The sequence below is a fragment of the Humulus lupulus genome, chromosome 4, assembly GCF_963169125.1.
Source record: "Humulus lupulus chromosome 4, drHumLupu1.1, whole genome shotgun sequence".
NCBI classification, from domain to species: domain Eukaryota; kingdom Viridiplantae; phylum Streptophyta; class Magnoliopsida; order Rosales; family Cannabaceae; genus Humulus; species Humulus lupulus.
The window spans coordinates 175,217,622-175,238,800 of NC_084796.1; the positions used below are offsets into that span (position 1 = coordinate 175,217,622).

General features: G+C 42.3%; 1 non-coding gene across 1 annotated transcript; it reads left to right on the forward strand.

The window, feature by feature from the left end:
- Window positions 1-263: 263 nt before the first annotated feature.
- Window positions 264-370, forward strand: LOC133833231 (small nucleolar RNA R71). Its single transcript, XR_009892625.1, has one exon. It is a non-coding gene; the product is annotated as a small nucleolar RNA R71 (small nucleolar RNA).
- The last annotated feature ends 20,809 nt before the right edge of the window (window positions 371-21,179 follow it).

The following is a 21,179-nucleotide window of genomic DNA, read 5'->3' on the forward strand; positions in this document are numbered from 1 at the left end:
TTTCTCGCTAATTTGTCTAAGGATGTTCTTAAGTTAATTCATCTTTTACTTCATACCTTCCTCCTCTTTTTGGTGAATTAGCTTACCTAGACCTAGAATCAAAATAATTTCATTGTTCTGAAGTGACAGACAAGTCTTCAATGGCGTCCCAAGCCTCTTGCCCTTGAAATTGTAAAAAAAATCTAGTATGCATAGATTGAATCATTTGACGATTAGAGGGAGTCAAACCATCATAAAAATATTTTACAAGTCTCCATTTCTCAAAACCATGATGAGGACTTTTTAATAATAAACCTTTAAATATTTCCCAACATTCATAAAACTCTTCATTATCTTTTTGAAAAACCTTGGAGCTTTCTCTCCTTAGACTATCAGTTTTAGACATAGGAAAAAATTTCAACAAGAATTTATTATAAAGTTGATCCCATGCAGTTATAGACCCCGTGGGAAGGGAATTTAACCAAGCTTTTGATTTTTCTTTTAATGAAAAAGGGAATAATCTTAGTTTGACTGACTCATCAGAAACTTTTTGAAACCTGAATGTTGAGCAAATTTCTAAGAAATCTTTGACATACATGTAAGGATCCTCTCTATCTAACCCATAAAAATATGGCAACAATTGAATGATGGATGGTTTAAGCTCAAAATAGGTAGTAGAAGTGGTACGAAAAACAATACATGAAGGAGCATTAGATGAAATAGGTGCAAAATATTCAAGCAATGTTTTTTCAAGCACAACATTTTCATCAATAGGATTTCCATTAATATTAGCAATTGGTTCCATGATGCTCAAATTTTTACTAACATTTTCAATTTCAAACAAAGATAAATGTCTTTTTACCAAACGATTTTTAGAGTTACGTTCCCAATGGTGCATACAATTTTCACAAACAAGGCAACAAAGATAATCTCAAGCAAACAATTTTCTGATGTGGAAGATCAGTTAAAACCACAACCACAGAGCATAATTAGAATATTTAGAGATTTCACAACAATATAATTTTTATGGTTTACATGTCCCCAGTTTGATTCCACTCACTCGCACACTACTAACAACTTCCCGAGCTTAATTAGTAGAGTCGAATTGGGAATTTAGTTCAAATTTCCTTTAAGCAAAGATTTCTTATGGTGAAAGGACAAGATTTAGGTTTTTTTCAAGTATTTTTTTCACAATTATACGATAACATGATAAGAGAAATAAAATAGGACAAAATAGATAATATTAACAAAAATTGAACAAGAGTTGGGAGGCATAGCATGATATACGCTCTAAATATCCACGGGCTATTAGCAAGCTGAGAAAGGGCATAATTATATCAGCCACGTGGATGCCACGTGCCATGAGCTGCTGTTACCAGGTCCTACCTCTTTAGCTCAAGGTAACCAACAACTTAATGAGATTACATCAAGCTCGAGGTACGAGCTTGAGTTTGCACCTCTGACCCCTTATAAAGTCAACCACGCAATGTAAACGTGCATATATCAGACATCACGTGTCTGATCCATCCCTGGATTCTCAGACACGCAGCATAAACGTGCGTGTTCAGGCACCCACGACTGGGTTGGGCCGTGCGGCCCATTATCCCCCTTACCTATTGATTAGACCATACTTCGTTGTCAGGTTTTAGGAATTAATCATGAATGTCACAGAAGTGACATGATGGGTAAGAAGGTCACGAGATGACCTCCCTTGCCAACCCCCAGGTGCCCTCTCCCTATAAATATGGAGACCCTGGGAGTTGCAAGGGGTTGGATTCTAATCTGCAAAGAAATACCCTGTAAAGAATATCAAAAAGATATCAATAATATTGGCTGGTGGACTAGAAGGATTTTAACCTTTGAACCACCTAAAAAAATTATTCGTGTTATCATTTTATTTTGAGATCATTCATCTATTACGGTTCATTATTTAGCACTAATCCCGCTCTTTATTCTATTAATTATCTTTTGCTGAATAACCGCGTCAACAGTTTGGTGTTTTCATTGGGAGCCTGTTAGATTGGTGCTATTGCAAATACCCAACCATGGTAGTCACTCACTCAAGACATGGTAATGAGGCGGACCAACATGATTGGTAGGAGGCCCATCATGCCATCATGTCCGATGATCAGAACCCTGAGGTTCAGCAGCGGCCGGGCAAGCAACCAGTAGGCCAAGATGACACTAGAAGTTCGGCTCCCCGGCCGCCCAATCCGAACCCAGATTTTTACACAGCGGTGGAAATGGAAAATGCACAGCTGAGAAGTCATCTGGCGAAAGCTAACCAGCAGATTCAAGAGGTTTTGGCCCGACTACCCCTTCTTACAACCGACGCTAACGTCGGAAAGAGGCAAGGCGAAACTCATAAGTCCCGCCGGGGTAATCGGTCCAGGCCCGGTCGGTTGGTCAGACCCCCAACATCAAATTCCACTCCCACATCGCACCACCGGGAAACCACTTTTGAGGAACTACCTAGGACCGAGCAACAGTACAGCTGATCGGTCCGGATCTCAACTCCCAGCTCACTTCCACCCTCGAGCACGCCCAGTAGGGCTCAAGGGAGCTTGTGAAGGATATCCGGGGAGGGCTCACAGCGACAGCCCGCCCCGGCGAGCCATCCTGCGCCCTGCTCAGACCGCCGAGCACAGGATGCGGAGGATGGTAGAGCGGAGCGGCCACGACCTAACTTGATCCGCCCTGACGGGACTAGGATCGCATCCCTGGTTAGGCATCCTCCTTCACAAATAAGATACCTGTCTCCTCCCCGGCCAGTCCGAGACATTCTGGCTCATGGGAGCAGCAGGAGAAATCCTCCTTCTGTCGGACCTTCCCATTGTAGCTGGGCCCCTAGAGAAGTCCCAGATCCTCATCCTCAGCGGCGGGCCCCGAGCTTCTCAAATGGAAGCTATTGGACTGGAAGCCGTCAAAGTGATCTATCCAGTGGAGACCTGCGCCAGCGCTTGAGATCAGCGCAAAGTCCTCAGGCTGCCCCTAGAGACGACCTCCGAGATCGCCTAAACTCTCGAAGAGAAGACCCAATTGGAAACGGCAGCTGCGTTCGCCAAAGGAAAGACCTTTCTGAAGTACGTGACAACGGGAATGTCCCTTATAACCTATCTCAAGATAGGAGGGACAATAACCCACCAAACGCGCACAATGGATCCGGAGTTGTTGAACAGCCCTGGAACAACCAAGGAAGTCAGGACAAAACCCTTGAGCGTCTGGCTCAGATGGAGGAGCTGATGAGGAAGCTCCTATCAGAAAAAGAAAAAGATGAATATGATTCAGGGGACGAACTCAAGCGTTGGTTTCCGTCCCAGCATAGCAGCAACGGCATATCCACCTGGTTTCCGTATGGCGCACTTGTCCAAATTCAACAGAGACGGGGATCCGTCAGATCATCTGGGTATGTTTAATACCTTGATGATGGCCTACAACATTGGCCCCGAGCTGAGGTGTTTAATATTTCCCTCCACCTTGACTGGGCCGGGCAGACAATGGTTCAAACAGAGTAAGAAGCATTCAATCAACTCGTGGAAAACTTTCTCTGCTGACTTCAAGAGAGCATTCCGAGCTTCCCAGGCTGCCCGCGTCAAGGCCGATACCCTGGAACACGTCAGGTAGCAACCTGATGAGCCTCTGAAGGCTTACCTGAGCAGATTCATGAACGTCGCTGCTTAGGCCAGAGACGCAGATGACAGCTCCAAGCTCATGGCTTTGAGGACTGGGATCCTCATCGGAGGAGGACTCTGGGAAGAGATACAAAGGAAGGGAGTCATCACCGTAAATGAATTCCTAAATAGGGCCCAGGGATGAATAAACCTGGAGGAGGCGTGAGCATCAGCCGTGGGAACCATCCAGGCCCCTGAACAGCCCGCTGGAGTGGGAACGGAGGTCGTGACAGCGACCCAAACCGTTACACAGAATAACCAGTTTGGTGGAGGCAAGAGAAAGGGGAGCAGTGAGGGCAATCAGCACGGCCCAAAGAAGAACAAGTCCGTAGAAAAATTCAAGCCGGTCTACGCGACTTATACCGAGCTCACCCACTCTAGAGAGAACATCTTCCAAGCAAATTCTGCTCGCCTCCCCTGGAAGAAGCCGGAACCGTTAAAGCACCAGAAGGGTAAGCGAGACCCTTCCAAGTTTTTTCGGTTCCACAATGACATTGGCCACAATACCGATGATTGTAGACACCTAAAGGATGAGATTGAGACTCTCATCAGAGTCGGACCCTTGGCTCAGTATGCGTGGAATAGAGTTCCCGCCGGTCATCCAGCTCCGGAAGTCCCGATAAGTCAGCGCCACAATATCGATGATTGTAGGCACCTAAAGGATGAGATTGAGACTCTCGTCAGAGTCGGACCCTTGGCTCAGTATGCGTGGAATAGAGTTCCCGCCGGTCATCCAGCTCCGGAAGTCCCGATAAGTCAGCCCAGATCTCGGGTAGATCGGGACGTCCCTCCTCCCGTGATAGGAGGAGAGATTTCCACGATCTCTGGAGGTCCCCATCTGGCTGGCACGAGCACAGGTGCCCAAAAAATATATGTCAACAAACTTAAGGCTCACAATGGAGTGGAGTTCGTCCCTGAGCAGCATCTACTGAAGCAGCAACGATTGGAGAGGCAACCAATCATATTTACTGAAGAAGATGCCAGCCACATCCAGTTCCCTCATAATGACCCTCTAGTCGTAGCCGTGTAGCTCGCTAATCAGAGGGTTAGGACAGTGTTGGTCGATAATGGGAGCTCGGTAAACCTACTGTTCTGGTCCACGCTAGAAAAGATGGGTTTGTCTGTCACCGAGCTGTAAGCCACCTCCATGATGCTTTACGGATTCTCTGGAGAAGGATCGGTGGCAATAGGAACGATCGAGCTGGTGATCACCTTTGGAGAGGGACCTCGGACAGTCTCGAAACTCCTCGAGTTTGTGGTCATCGATTGTCCCGCCGCGTACAATGCCATTTTGGGTCGACCTACACTAATAGCATTTGAAGTCGTTACCTCCATCCGCCACCTCGCGCTAAAATTCCCCTCTTCCACGGGGATATGCACAGTCTGTGGTGATCAACTTACTCCCAGGGAATGCTACAACATTTCTATGAAGGGAAAATTAAAACCCGGGCAGTTAACGATGACCGTCCAAGGTGGAAATGAGGAATCTCAGGAACTCATGCCCAGTCCTGAGATTGAAAAACCTCATAATGCTGAAGGGGAAAATATCATCTTAGGGGATGATATTGACCCCAGAATAGGCGAGGATAAATCTGAGCTCCAAGCTATCGAAGAGCTCGAGGAGGTAAATATCGATCCACAGAATCCCTCACGGATGGTAAAGCTCGGGAAAAATCTATGTGACGAAAGGAAGGCGAAGCTGATTAAGTTCCTGCAGGAGAACCTGGACATGTTCACATGGTCTCATGAGGCATGGTGGGGATCAGTCCGAGCATCATCATGCACACCCTCCATTTGGATAAAAGCGTGCCTGCAAAATCCCAGAAACAGAGGCGCCTAGGAACAACCCGAGCTGAAGCACTAGAAGAGGAAGTAACCCGGCTCTTAAAGTGCAGCTTTATCCAAGAAGCTAAGTTCCCAGTCTGGGTCGCCAATCCTGTGTTGGTCCCGAAGCTCAACAGGAAATGGTGGACCTGCATCGACTTCTCCGATCTGAACAAAGCTTGCCCCAAAGATTGTTTCCCCTTGCCAAGGATCGACCAATTAGTAGACGCCACAGTGGGGCACGAGCTCATGTCCTTTATGGATGCATATTCGGGCTATAATCAGATCGCCATGAATCCAGCAGACTAGGAGCACACTAGCTTCATGACCCCAACTAACGTTTATTGTTACAAGGTCATGCCATTCGGGCTGAAGAACGCCGGAGCTACATACCAAAGGTTGGTAAACAGGATGTTTGCCAACCAGATTGGGAAGACACATGGAAATGTACGTTGACGACATGCTGGTCAAGTCAAAAACTGTCGATAACCACGTTTCCGACCTGGAGGAATGCTTTAAGATACTGAGAGAATACAACATGAGGCTTAACCCGCAGAAGTGCACTTTCGGAGTCGCATCAAGGAAATTCTTGGGTTTCATTGTCAATACCAGAGGAATCGAGGCAAACCCCGATAAGATCAGGTCGTTGCTCGAGCTGCCCTCACCTCGGTCGCGAAAGGACGTTCAAGGCCTGACAGGAAGTGTCTGCCATTCTACAACTTGCTCCGGGGGAATAAGAAGTTCGAATGGACCAAGGAGTGCGAGCATGCCTTCCTCGACCTGAGAGCACATTTAGCCGAGCCACCCGTATTGTCCAAACCAACAACAGGAGAGCCTCTTTTCCTTTACCTAGCTGTCACAGAAGATGCAGCTAGTGTCGTATTAGTCCGAGAAGAAGACCGGTCTCAGAAGCCAGTCTATTACATCAACAAGAGGCTTCTCAGAGCTGAGTCTCGGTATCCTTTGATGGAAAAGATGGCTTTCAGTCTCATTACGGCCTCCCGAAAGCTCAGGCCGTATTTCCAGTCCCACTCAATACATGTCATAACCGATCAACCTTTAAGGCAGGTTTTCCAAAAACCTGAAGCATCGGGACGTCTATTGAAGTGGGTTATTGAGCTCAGCCAGTTCGAGATTTTGTACACACCGTGAACTGCAATAAAAAGCCAGGCCCTGGCTTATTTTGTGGCAGAATGCACAGGATTCCGAGAAGATCCTGTGGAAGATTCAACCCAGGCCTCCTTAGTCCAGGCCTAATGGAAGGTCTACGTAGATGGCTCATCTAACGAGAATGGCTCCGGGGCTGGAATCATTTTGATATCCCCAAAAGTACATCGATTCCACTCAGCGTTGAGATTCGGATTAAAGCGTCCAACAACGAGGTTGAATACAAAGCTTTACTGCCCGGGCTAAGGGTTTCCCAGGAGCTAAAGGCCAACTCCGTCCAATGTGACAGCGATTCCCAGCTCGTGGTAAACCAAGTGCTAGGTGAATACCAAGCACGCAGAACCAAGATGGCTGCTTACCTAGCCAAGGTAAAGAGCGAGTTGTCTGCATTCGAGCGTGGCTCAATCGAGCAGATACCTCGGGAGCAGAATGCCAGCACAGACGCACTAGCAAAGCTCGCTACCTCCGGGGAGCCGGAGACTCTTGGGTTAGTGCCGGTAGAGTTCTTGGAGAAACCAAGCGTAGAGGAAGTCGGGGCGGAGGTCGAGATGATTGACGCCAGACCGACCTGGATGACCCCCATCCTTGAATATCTCACAGCAGGAAAGTTACCTGAAGAGCGTAATGATGCAAGGCAGGTACTTTACCAGGCTCCAAGGTATACAGTGGTAGATGGGATATTATACTGGTGTGGACACTCTCTACCTCTCCTACGATGTGTTCTGCCAGGCGAAGCGAAGACCATTTTGCAGGAAGTGCACGAGGGTTTTTGCGGAGATCACACTGGGGCGCAAAGCTTGGCCCTGAAGATCTTAAGGCAAGGATATTATTGGCCCACTCTGTCAAAGGACTCGATCTCCTACGTCAAAAAATGTGACAAATGCCAGCGATTTGCCACAGTTGTCCGAGCTCCCCCAGTCGAGCTGAAGATAATCTCGTCCCCGTGGACATTCGCGGTCTGGGGAATCGACTTGGTTGGCGCCCTCCCCACTGGAAAGGGAGGAGTTTGTTATGCGGTGGTGGCTATCGACTACTTCATCAAGTGGGCAGAAGCAGAGCCCCTGGCAATCATCACTTCAAAAAGAGTCCTCGACTTCGTGGTCAAAAGTATTATCTGTCGATTCGGGCTGCCAAAGAAGAACGTATTAGATAATGGAACGCAGTTCGACAGCGACCTCTTCACCGAGTTCTGTGAGAGGCACGACATTGTAAAAATCTTCTCTTCCGTGGCCTATCCCCAGGCGAATGGGCAGGTCGAGGCTGTCAATAAAACGCTAAAGGCAAGCCTTAAGAAAAGACTTGACGAAGCCAAGGGAGTCTGGCCAGAACAGCTCCCCAGGTATTGTGGGCATACCGGACCTCACATCGAACGCCAACGGGTCATACTCCTTTCTCCCTGGCTTTCGGGAGTGAGGCTGTAACGCCTTACTCCCTTAGAGTCGTTACCAAGTGAGTTTTAAAAGAAACCTTGTGCAAAGAACTCGTTAACCGAGGTTTTTAAAACCAAAGTGTGACTAAGCAAAAGTTAAGGCTGTAATCTTTTGAAAATGCTTTACTTTATTGAAAACTTCAGGTATATAACATCTGGGATCCAAAAATAAGGTTTGAAAACTATTTACAACTTAAAATAAGTTTACAGTTGATTAGTTATTAAAATCACAGATTATTACAGCCATTTCTAGAAAATACCCCCAACCAAAGCAGTCGGGCAGGCCAAACATGTACGCGTCGCTTCATGCTCTCCGTATTCATGGCTGATTGACTCAATACTTGCCCTTTCCTGCAACACAGAGCACCCGTGAGCTGAAGCCCAGCAAGAAAACTCATACAGTTCATTACATATGCAAATTATACAGTTAACATACCAGACAGTCCACAAATAAACAGGTCATCCATCAGACTAAGCAAACACTGCCATGCCGCCCCAGAAGCCTTACCAAAGCCTGGGGTCTCGGTTCTCACCATAAGGATATCTCATGTATCCATTGGGTCCTACCCTGACTGTAAGCATCTCATGTGCTAAGTGTTACTTCCGACCTCGCTGTCGTTCTCGGCCTTTCGCCGTTCTCGGCTCCATTGCCGTTCTCGGCCTTGCCGCTCTCGGCCTTAGCCGTTCATTGCACTATAATCACACATATAATACATTTTGAAATAATCATTCAACATATAATAATTCATTTAAGGTTATACATTAGCACATAATACAATCTAGGGCCATGCCCTGCAATAACACTATGGGCCCATGCCCTGTTCTCGAGTGCTACAGTTTTCTTACCTGTATCCCGAGCTTTCCGATGCACCAAGGCCACAAGCACGGTCCTCTAGCAAGAGCCTCTCCGAAATCCTAGTCACAACACACATAAAACACTTTTTAATACTAACCAACCCAAAACCACTTCCCGGGACCAATCCCGCACTCTCGGGACCTCTAATTCCTTAAAACAATACATTGGAACCATCCCCCGAGTCCCCGAGAAAAAGCCCTAAAAACCCAAATTTTATCCTGTCAAAGTGGCCTAGGGCCGCGGCACTTCCCTCAAGGGCCGCGGCGCCCAGCGGCTAGTCCCAAATCCTAATGCAACCTCGCGCCGCGGCGCTCCTACGCGAACCCAGATTTCTGGGTTTTCTCTTGCATTTTTCCCGAGCTAAAACCCCTCCAAATCATCCCAAACAATTACCTAAACCCCAAAATCAATTTAAAACTTCAAATGAACCATCTAACAACCCATAAACACTAGTATCAAGATCAAAAACACAATCACACTCAAAAATCCACACCTTTGATTTCAACTTCAGAAAATTTAAACCCATAGCTCAAAACTTAAACCATGCTTCAATTTCTTAAACCAAAAACAGAAATAAGCCTTAAATTTACATAGAATCCTTACCTTGAATGAAGAATCCAACCCTAAGCTTCCTTGATTCATCTCCTAAGTCTCCAAAATTCAGCTCCTTTAACTCCTCTTCTTCTTCTTCTTGCCCTAGCTTTTCCTCTAGCTTTTCTTCTCTCTATTCTTTAACAAAACCAAAATATGACCAAGCCCAAACCGTGTACCCCCTTTACCCAGCTGCAACATATCTAATTCCCAGCCAAATGACCAACTTACCCTTCCTTAAATTTCCCTCTCTAGCTAAACCTCAAGGGCCTTTTTGTCATTCCTACTTTCTTGCAATTCTACCACTTCTTTTAACCAAACTTGTTACTCTCAACGGTTACTATCAGTAACACAATTTACCAAATCGCCAATTACCATTAACTCACAAGAACCCAATTACAAAATCCCCAAAATACCCCTAGACTCCCTCCGAGCCGGGTATAAAAATCCCGTTGTGACATTTGAGTTAACTAGCTCTCTAGGACCGTCTCGGCACGTGCATCACAATAATAACACCACCCTCACGTGGTACAAATTACATTATACAATTATCACATAGATGCCCACAGCGGGCTAAAATTACCAATTTACCCCTATCATACAAACGGGGTCCACATGCATATTTATTTCACCTAAACATGCATACTAATCACATATTCATTAAATTCACATAAATTAATGCAATATAACAATTATTGCCCTCCAGGCACACTAATCAAGGCTCCAAGCCTTATTAGTAAATTCAGGTCGTTACAAAGGCAGTCCTTCCTGTTGAAGTAAAGGTAGCCTCGCATAGAGTCCAGGCATTTGACTAGGACCACAATCACGAATTGCTCTGCGCGTCCCTCGACCTGATTGATGAAATACGAGAAGATTCGCAGCTACAACTCGCGCATTATCAGCAAAAGATCACTCGTTATTTCAAATCAAAGGTCAGAAAATGCGCCTTTGGCATTGGCGACCTAGTCCTCAGCAGATTCTTCTTAGCCAGTAAGGATCCCAAAGACAGAGTATTGGGGCCGAACAGGGAAGGGCCCTACCAAATAACCGAGGTCGTAAAAGAAGGAACCTACAAGTTAGCTCAGCTTAATGGAGAAGCAGTCCCACGAACTTGGAACGCTATCCATTTGAAGAATATATTATCAATGATACCTTTGTAAGGCTTAATTCGAAAGGCCATCTTTTGTTTATTAAGTAATGAGAATTAAATCTTTTTTCATTATTGTGTATATTTGTGGATGTAATGTCAAGTAACCATGAAAGACCCTTTCCTAATTACTCGGGGGGCATATGTCCTGGATATAACCAGGTCATCTTAAAGACTTAGAAGTTAATTCAAATTGATTGATCGATGTTTTTCTTAAAAAGCACGAGATATCGATAAAGGATTAACGCGAACTAAGTTATATCTTGGATATAACCAGGTCATCTTAAAGACTTAGAAGTTAGTTCAAATTGATTGATCGATGTTTTTCTTAAAGAGCACGAGATATCAATAAAGGATTAACCCGAACTAAGTTTTCAAAATTAATGTCCTGGATTCAACCAGGTCCTAAAAATTAGAAGTTAGTTCAAATTGATTGATCGATGTTTTTCCTAAAAAGCACGAGATATCAATAAAGGATTAACCCGAACTAAGTTTTCAAAATTAATTTCCTAGATTCAACTAGGTCCTAAAACTTAGAAGTTAGCTCAAGTTGATTGATCGATGTTTTTCTTAAAAAGCACGAGATATCGATAAAAAAATTAACGCGAACTAAGTTTTTAAATTAATGTCCTAGATACAACCAGGACTTGTCTTAGAAGTTGGTTCAAGATTGATTAGCATGTTTTTTTCCTAGAAAAGCATAAGATGCCAATCACAACACTAACAAAAACTAAGATTATTACCAAATGCATAGAAGAGAAACAAGATAGAGGCAAAAATATGTAAATCAATTAAAATAAAGGTGAAGAAATCAATTGTCTCAAGGTCAGAAAACCTCATAATATAAAGTTACAAAAAAAAATGTGTAAAGGATAAAAAGAAAAAGAAAAGTCCTATGCCCCGCCAGGCCGCTCTGATGAGGTCGCCCCCTCGCCATCCTGCTCGGTGGCAGTGGAAGTATCCCAGGTCTTGGAGGGCACCTCTTGTTGAAGGCGAGCCTTGAAATTCTCCAAGAAGGACTCCCACACGTCCGGCCCCAGAAAGGTGAAGTCACCTTCCGGATTGAAGACCCAGTAGTGGTATAGCATAGCCTCCATGGAGGAGCTGGAAGCTGCCCTCTCCGCCGCCAGGACAGCCTTGGCCTCTTCAGCCTCAACCTTCGCGGCGTCCAGTGCGGCCCGGGCAGCCTTGGCCTCCTCGAGCTCGATCTTCGCAGCGGGTAGGGCGGCCTTGGTGGCATCGGCCTCCTGCAACTTGGTCCGGGATGCCTCCAGCTCGGCCTGAGCGACCCTCTCATTTTCTCGAATAGTTGCCAGGGTCGCCTTGGCATCCCTTTCCTGTTGTTGAGCCATCGCGAGAGCGACCTGAGCAGCCTGGTGCTCACCCCTGATCTCCTCGATCCTGGCCCGGGACCGAGATATGCTCCGGTGAAGAGCCAGAGCCCCCTGCAAGACCAAAAGATAATAAGGCAAGTGCCTTAGGAAAAGTAATAATATAGACAAACAGGGAATACCAGTGGCAAGGCCAACTTACCGTGAGGGTCATCCCCAATGAAGACTCCATCACATTCTCGGGACTCCTTGTCTCGATCTCCCGCAGATCCCTCGAGGTGTCATTGTAATAGTAGTCCACCATGTAGGTAGCGGTCTTGTAGACCGTCCCCCTGAAGACATCGGGGATTTTCTCCAAGGCCCGGGGGTTGACCGAGACGCGCACCTTGGGGGTCGTAGTTGATAAGGTCCCAGTGGGCGCCTCCGGTTCCCGAATAGAGACGGGAGCTCGCGGAGGAGGCGGGGGCATCTTCTCCGTTACAGGAGGGGGCGGAGGCACTTTCTCCAGAGCAGTCGGGGCTTAGTGTTTCCCCTTTGCAGGAGACTTGGAGGTAGTCCCGATGGCTTTCTTCGCCATCCGAAGCCTCTTCACCATGGGCCCGGAAGCCCAGGAGGAAGGGTTCCCTCCAAGGAACATGGCTCGCAAATCATTGTTCCCGGGCTGAGACATCTCCTCTGTTGAAGCAAAGACAGCAAAGCATTAATATACATGTAAAAATATTTGTGCAAAACAACAAAAGAAAAGAAAGCATATCTTAAATATGTAATGAAAGGGGTCCTACCCTCCGAGCTAGAGGAGGAATCTATGGTCACGACCTCCGGCCTCGGAGCTTCGGTGGGGGAGTCTAAGGTAACGACTTCGCGAGCTAGAAGAGGGTCTGGGTCTGAATCTGCCTCAGGACTAGACTCTTCTACGTACTACCTAAGACCCAGAGCTACTACACCTTCCAGGAGGGAGGGCCACGACCTAAGATTGGTCCCGTACTCCTCGAAAAAGGCCGACCTAAAAGCTAAGGTATTATCTACAACTATAGTACCTTTAGGGCGGCTCATGTCATAACATAGCACGAGCTAGTCGACGCATTGGAGTAGGGTGATGTCGCGGTCTGGGTCATTTTGGTGGCAATGAACGGGTTGGCTGGGTTTAAACCTAGCAAGTCGTAGGTCGGCAGTGGCCCTATCTAAATCCCTAAACAGATAAGGATTACCTTGGCCGGAGGGGCCGGCTGCTGCCCCGGACTGGGCCCTCTCCACGTTTACTTCTTGGGCGACCTCCAGAGCCCGCTTCCGCCGCACGAGGGGCACCTCATCCTCCTTGTCCTCATCCTCGCCCGTGGCCTCCTCCTTGGGGATGGGCGCCATCTTAGGAGCAGGAGGGAGGCTCCGTGGTCTCCTCAAGGCCAAAGTCTGGCCCAGAGAGATTAACTTGCACACCAGCATCGTCTCGTCGGACACGAGCTGGCGATAATCCTTTTCACTTGGTGGGAGCCCCGCCAAGGTCTCATATTGACCCCCAAGGGTCACTGACTTGGCTGTCCTCGCAAAAATAGATGCATGATAGTTTCTAAGTCAGGAACGAATAAAAAGAGACTAGTCAGCAATCAACTTACGAGCTGACTGTAGAAGGTACTTACGAGGACGGTTGAAATAATGGTGCTCGCAGTTGCGAAACCCCTTTGACATAAAGAACTGGTCCTTAAAGTCGTTCGGGTGGCTGGGCAGCTCGATGACCACAGCCGAATTTGGAAAACGGGTCAGGTAGTAGAACTCGTCGCCTCGCCCCCGCTACTCCGGGCTGGCTTTGAGGCAGAAGAAGCAGAGGATGTCCGTTGGTGTGGGGACCTCCCATTCCTTCTTCAGGAATAGATACTTCAACCCCGCTAACAAACGATATGAGTTAGGGGGGAGCTGGAAGGGAGCCAGCTTCACGTAATTTAAAAAATTCGTGAAGTACTGGTCCAGTGGGAGGAAGGCCCCAGCCTTGAGATGCTCGTCGCTCCAGGCGGCGTACTCTTCATCAAGCGGCGCACAGCACTGCTCACCTTCAAGGGGAGGCCGGGCGTCCAAGACGCCCCTCCCTATCTCAATATTTTTGGAAAGCAAGATTTTGTTGACTTTCCCTTACGTGGTGACCTTCGAGGTGATCCTCTCGGCCTCGAAAAAGGCGTCGAGCCCCACCTCGACCTCCTTCTCCACGGTTGGACCGAAGTTGGGGATCGGGGAGTCCGTGACCACCTCCTTTCCTTTGTTGGATTGCTGGGAAGACGAGCTGCCTGCACTCTTCTTGGGTGCGCTCTTCTTAGGTCCCATCTGATCGCCTAACGAACAAAGAAGAAAATTTAGAAAAGGCGACCTAAGTATAAGAAAGAATCTAGCACGAAGTGTTTCCTTTACACGAGCTGAGGTAATCTCAGCCCGTGGCGAGTGAGACCGCGCGGTTCTATGAACACGCACCTATGCTCCCAACGGGTCCCTGATTACTCGGAATCCGTGTGTCAGGAGGGTTAGAGTAAAAGTTTGCCTTGGAAGGAAAGTTTCAGTAGGCAACAATAGGCAAAACTTCCTGTGAAGTGTGTCCCCTAAGCTACCCGGCTTTTGCACCCTAAGAACTGGCTATTCCAAACAGGCATAAAAAAATTTTACCCAAAAAATCACCCCAGAAAGTGTACCCTATGAGTCATGCTCCTAAATGGTTTTTCCTACGGTCGATGCCCCTAGGATAAAATCCTACGCATAAAATACCAGCAAAAAACAAGCAACCTACTGCATGCGATTAAAGAGAAAGTTTACCAAAGCAACAGCAAAGGAAAACATTTAAAACATGCACAAACGGAGGACTTGCAAAAATGATTTTCTGTGATGAGACTGAAAGGGTCGTCTGGGTTGAAATCCTATTGGGATCGCTGGTACTGGAGTCTCGAAGGAGTTCTCGTGTCTGAATTTCTGGAACACTGGGAATAGTGACCGAAAGAAAGGAAGGATTTTGAGACTAAGAAGAAAGAAGAAGATGAGAAAATGAGAAAATTTTCTAATGAACGGGTAGCCCATGCGAAAGGTGGCTAGCCCTTTTATATACGTAAAAGGCCAAAGGAGGAGGGTCGTTGGATCGACTTGATGTAGGATACGAGGATCAGTACTCGAAAGACGAAACGACGGCCGAATATAGGCTAGGCCATTTAATGCGGCTCTCGGAAGACGGACCATCACCAACCACGATGCTCCACGTATTCGATACTAACGTACTGGGCGGAATGTGAAGAGTCCACAAAGAAGCCTAAAAGCCCCCACTATGGCCCTAGGTGACGTCGTGTGCCACGAGCAGGGGCTTGGGGGGCAAATGTACGCTCTAAATATCCACGGGCTATTAGCGAGCTGAGAAAGGGCATAATTATATCAGCCACGTAGATACCACGTGCCCGGAGCTGATGTTACCAGGTCCTACCTCTTTAGCTCGAGGTAACCAATGACTTAATGAGATTACTAAGGAGTCGAGTCAGAAGTATGGATACCACGAGCTGAGAGTACATCAAGCTCGAGGTGCGAGCTTGAGTTGGCACCTCTGACCCCTTATAAAGTCAACCACGCAATGTAAACGTGCATATATCAGACATCACGTGTCTGATCCATCCGTGAATTCTCGGACACGCAGCATAAACGTGCGTGTTCAGGCACCCACGACTGGGTTGGGCCGTGCGGCCCATTATCCCCCTTACCTATTGATTAGACCACACTTCATTGTCAGGTTTTAGGAATTAATCATGAATGTCATAGAAGTGACATGATGGGTAAGAAGGTCACGGGATAACCTCCCTTGCCAACCCCCAGGTGCCCTCTCCCTATAAATATGGAGACCCTAGGAGTTGCAAGGGGTTGGATTCTAATCTGCAAAGAAATACCCTATAAAGAATATCATAAAGATATCAATAATATTGGCTGGTGGACTAGAAGGATTTTAACCTTTGAACCACCTAAAAAAAGTATTCGTGTTATCATTTTATTTTGAGATCATTCATCTATTACGGTTCATTATTTAGCACTAATCCCGCTCTTTATTCTATTAATTATTTGTTGTCGAAGAACCGTGTCAACACATGCCATCAACCATAACAAAAATAAAGTACAAACTAGGAGGCAAAAATTTCCATCAACTAGTAAACATATACAAAAATATAACAACAAAAATAAATAAAGCAAGTTACAACAAAGGTTAGGAGGCACAGGTGCCATCAACTAACAAAAATGTAGCAAAAATAAAAATATTACAACAAAAGTAAAATAAAAAAAAATGAAAAAATTAGGAGGCACAAGTGTCGTCAACTAAAAAAAATAAATAATAAAAAACATAAGTATAATTTGATATATATATATATAAGTAAAAATAATATGGGTGGTAGAACTGTCCCAAATTTTATTCTTAACTTTTTTTTTTAGTTTTATATTTTTATATAGTGCAAAAATTAAAATAACTAGTAGAAGAATTCACTAACCTTGAGAAAAAGTTTGTTTCTTTTCTTGCAACTCCCGGGCAACGATGCCAAAAACTTGATGGACCCAAAATGGGTATGTTTTAAATATGTAAATTGCAAGCGCACGAATCGTATATATAGTATAGAGTTCGTGTAAGCAAGAATGTCGAACCCAAAAGAATTGTCTAAAATAAAAAAAAATAAAAAAAAAATAAACTATTTTAAACCAAAATTAAATCAAATCTAACCTAGCTCTAAGGATTGATAAGATTTAATGTCAAGAAAATAAAATAAAGATATTGAAAATAAAGATATTTAAGAAGAAAAATAAACCAATTATGATTAGCAAATAAGGTGCAAAAGAAAGATTATTAAGATACTAGAATCTACAAAATGTCAGTTTAATAATATTTATTAATATATTGATTCCCAACTTTTAGTGATAGTTAAAATAAATCAAACTATCATTTTTCAAATAGATTTATAATTTAAGCACAAATTATTTCTAAAAAGATAGGAATTTTCTCACTTTTCAAAAAAATATAATTTCAAAGTATTTTACATGAATCAACCTAATGAAACAATAAAAAATCAAATAACATTTATAAGGCAAAACATAATATTTTTGTTCTAAGATTGGATGTGTTCAATTTAATGACACATCTTACACAAAGAATATTATGTTTTGCAAAATGAAGAACAAAGTGTAATATTATCTAACAATCTAAAATACAAGATATTAAAGATGAAAGACATATATGAAGAAGAAAAATACATCAACTTTGTTGCATTACAAGGGAAATCAACATACAACATAAATATTGTCTAGTTACAAGTTGTTCATTATGATCTTAATAATCTTATGAAAAAAATTAGAAGCATATAACTAGAATCCAAAATATATTACAAAAGAAATACATACTTGACACAAAATGGTCTTCCAAAAGGAAGAGAGAAAATATAGAGGAAGTGTAGAAAAGATTATGGTAACAAAAAATTAAGCACCAAAAAATGGTCTTGAAATTACATATTTATAGCCAAAATGAGAGTATTAAAATAATCAATTTAATTTAATTAAATTAATTAAATGAATAACAATATGGAAAGTAGAGGTAAATTCTAGGGTGTAATGATGATTTTGTGGTGAAATATGTAGAAAAGTTGGGTAAAACATTTTTGGACACTAGGACATTGGGATATTGTTGGGCTCAAGAGAGGAGGAGGCAGCTGGGTTTGGTGGCTGTTGGCAACTGGGCCATGGGGTGCAGGGGGCAGGCGGCTGGGCTTGGAGCACCTGGAGGCGGGCCTAGGCTGGATTTGTGGCGTCGTGGGTCTGGAGGCAGTTGGGAGGCGTGGGTGCGGGTCGACGGGTCTAGGCGGGTTGGCGAGTGCTGGTCAGGCGCCTGGGGCAGCTGCAGGCACGGGCTGGGCCGGCTAGGCAACTAGGGCATGGGCCTGGGCTTCATGTCCTTGAGCTGAGGCTTTTTTAGAAATATCATTTTTTTTCTCTTTCTTTTCCTTGAAAATGTCATTTTATTTTCTTCATTTTTCTTGCTTTTCAAGAGCCCGAAAATACAACATATTCCCTATAAAATAATCATAAATTAAATTAAAACTAAATATTTTCATTAGTAAAATATACAATATAAGTTCCATGAAAATATTAATTAAAACTTAATTTAATTTGACATTTAAGCTCAATAAAATCACATTTTTAGTTTTAATTTAACAACCCTAATTTCAAATAAATAAACTACAAAATATTACAATAAAATATATATAAAAACATATAAAAATCTAAAAAATTACAATAAGACTAATAAATTCAAAATTACTTAAAAACTCAAAGACTAAGCAACAATTAACATAAAAAAAAACTAGTAAAATAACTCTATTTTGTAGAGTTACCAGCTTTATTATTATAACTGAACAGTTTAACTTCAGTATCTGTCCATTCCAGTTCAGATTTTACCTTAGTGATATCATCACGTTCTGCAGGAGGAGTCCAACAAGATAAGATTGATCTCCAAGCCTTCTCTTCTTGAGACTTGATGAATGCTCTCATTCTAACTTTCCAATAAGGATAGTTGGAGTCATTGAGCAAAGGGGGAGGATTATGAAACCTCCTTCTGTGAAAAAAGACATTGCAAGAACACAACAAAACAAAACAAACGGAATATACCAAGATCACACTTAGAAGTAAGTGTCCTGCTCTGATAGTAATTGAAATTTTGTTTTTAATAATTACCAAATTAATTAAATCAACAAGTTTAATTAAAATGTGGAATGGTAAGTTAATGTTAAAACATATTCCAGTCCTGTCGTGACAAAATAAGGATTGGTCACGACAGAAACTGAACACAATGAAAAAGGTGCATAAAAGATAAAGAACACAACTAATTTTTACAAGGTTCGGAAACCCTTTTGGATAACGTATTCCTTGGGGACCTCGCCCAGAGAATAAAACTAGTAAGTAAAGAATCACAAGTACAAAAATATCGCCTTAAACAAAACAAGACTCTCTCTTAAGATTTGTCGCAACTTTATTGCACTTCTCTTCACAAATATGGTTTTGGTTGAAATGCCTAACCACTTGAACTCCCTTCAATGATCGGCGAGTGCATGCTTCCTCCTGAAGCAAGGCTTGAAGAAGTCTCCTCCCGAACACCTTAAGAGTTGTGTTCAAAATACAATCTATACCCAAAACATGAGTGAGATATAGACACACCAAAAAACTAAACACTCAGTTTATTACAAGATCACACGAACAAGGTGATCATGGGATTCCAACTCAGCACCTTTTGAGTTTTTGAGAAGAGTTGCTCTTTGGAGAGCAAAGAAATCTCACAAATATTACAATTCACTCAAAACATTACACCAAAGAGTTCAAGAATTCTCAAAGCCCTAGCATCCTATTTATAGAGAGCAATTCGTGCTAAGAAAGGCTCAGAGAGTATCCACAATAAATGCAAGAATATTTGACAATATTCTTGATTGATGAAGAATTGTCAATCTGCAGATTTTGTTCTGACAGCCACGAAATCCGTGATGACAGCTTATATCTGTGTCATAACAGAATTTCCTAAAATAGAATAAGTGCAATAAACACCCAAGAATATTATTTCCTGCAGTAAACCAACCTTGGAGAGTACGAAAAATATTACAGGAAAATCCATAAATGAATTAACTTAATCACAAAATATTTTTCTCATAAAAAACAAGATATAAATTCATTTTTAAAGATATTGTGAAGAAAAATGAATGAAAGAAGAATATTTGCACATCCTACCAAATATTATAAGGTATTAAAGCTGAATATCACAATATAAAAGAATTTAAATCAATTTTTAAATAAAATAAAATATTTCTATAAATTTGCGATTTTACAGTGTAGTTTAAGTTTAATTGTATGCATTTTGATTTAGATTTAACACGAATTTAATCTTATGTGTACTTATAATTTTAGTGAATAACCTCTCATCATCAATCGAATCATTAATATTATTGGACGGTTGTTAGCTGGTGAACGAAATTTATCTCCAAACAAGAGAATATGTGACCCTTAAAATGAAGGAGTAATAATGACGCTAACTCCAAACATAATAATTGATGAAGACAACTAATTAATATCAATAGAATTTTAACAATGAAGGTGAGAGGGTTTGGTGTGATTTGTGTTGATTTGAGTTGAGTTGATTGTTAAGTAATATGAGTATAGTGAGTGTAGTTATGAAAAGAATAGAAAGTAATCATCCTGACCCATGTGAGAATGGAAACATTTTAAGTGAAACGACAGAATTGGTTGTTGAGAGTTGGGAGTGAGACTATATATATGTTCTATATAAAAAGTGGGATTAAGGAAAATTTTTATTTTCACCGTTTTTTATTTTTTTCGTTAACATTAAAAGAATATTCTTATATTTAACGGTAGGATGTAAACATGACTTAAATTTAAATATAATTAAATAAATAATTAAACAAATTAAAATTAGATATTTTTTAGATACTTTACAATGATAATTATTTAAAAATAATAAATAATATATTTTCTAACTTAAATAAAATTTAATTAAATTTAAAGTTAAACTTAATATTATATTAAATATATAATATATAATCTTTTGTTGTCATTACCAAATTCAAAAACCAAAACAAACATAAACTTAAACAAAAATAAATTAATTAATTAATTAAAATATGATATTTTAAAGATATTTTATGATAATTTAAATAATTAAATCATATTTATTTAAAAACAATAAAGACATACATCATTTTTTTATCTTCTAAATTTGTGTGATGGTTTGTATTTTATCAAGTGATTTGAGCCATTTTTCTTTATCAAATTCACCAAATGACATTATGAGATACATTAGAAACTATAAATAGTTGATGTATGTATACTATTATTTACACTATGACTTTTTCTATTCTTATTTTATTTCTATTATTAATTTATTTTTAAATATTATTGTATTTTATATATATGTCATGTAATCATGTAAATATATATCTATGTTAACGTTGTGTTTATAAATCATATATGTAGAGATTATTTCTATAGATATTTATATATACTGTAGAACTATAATTCATTCTATTATACATATTTAAAAAAACAATGAACAAGTTTTTATTAAAATTATAGACAATGTTTACAACTTTAAAATTAAAACTAAGAGAACGTGTAATGTGCATTGTACGTTGCTTCTACCTAG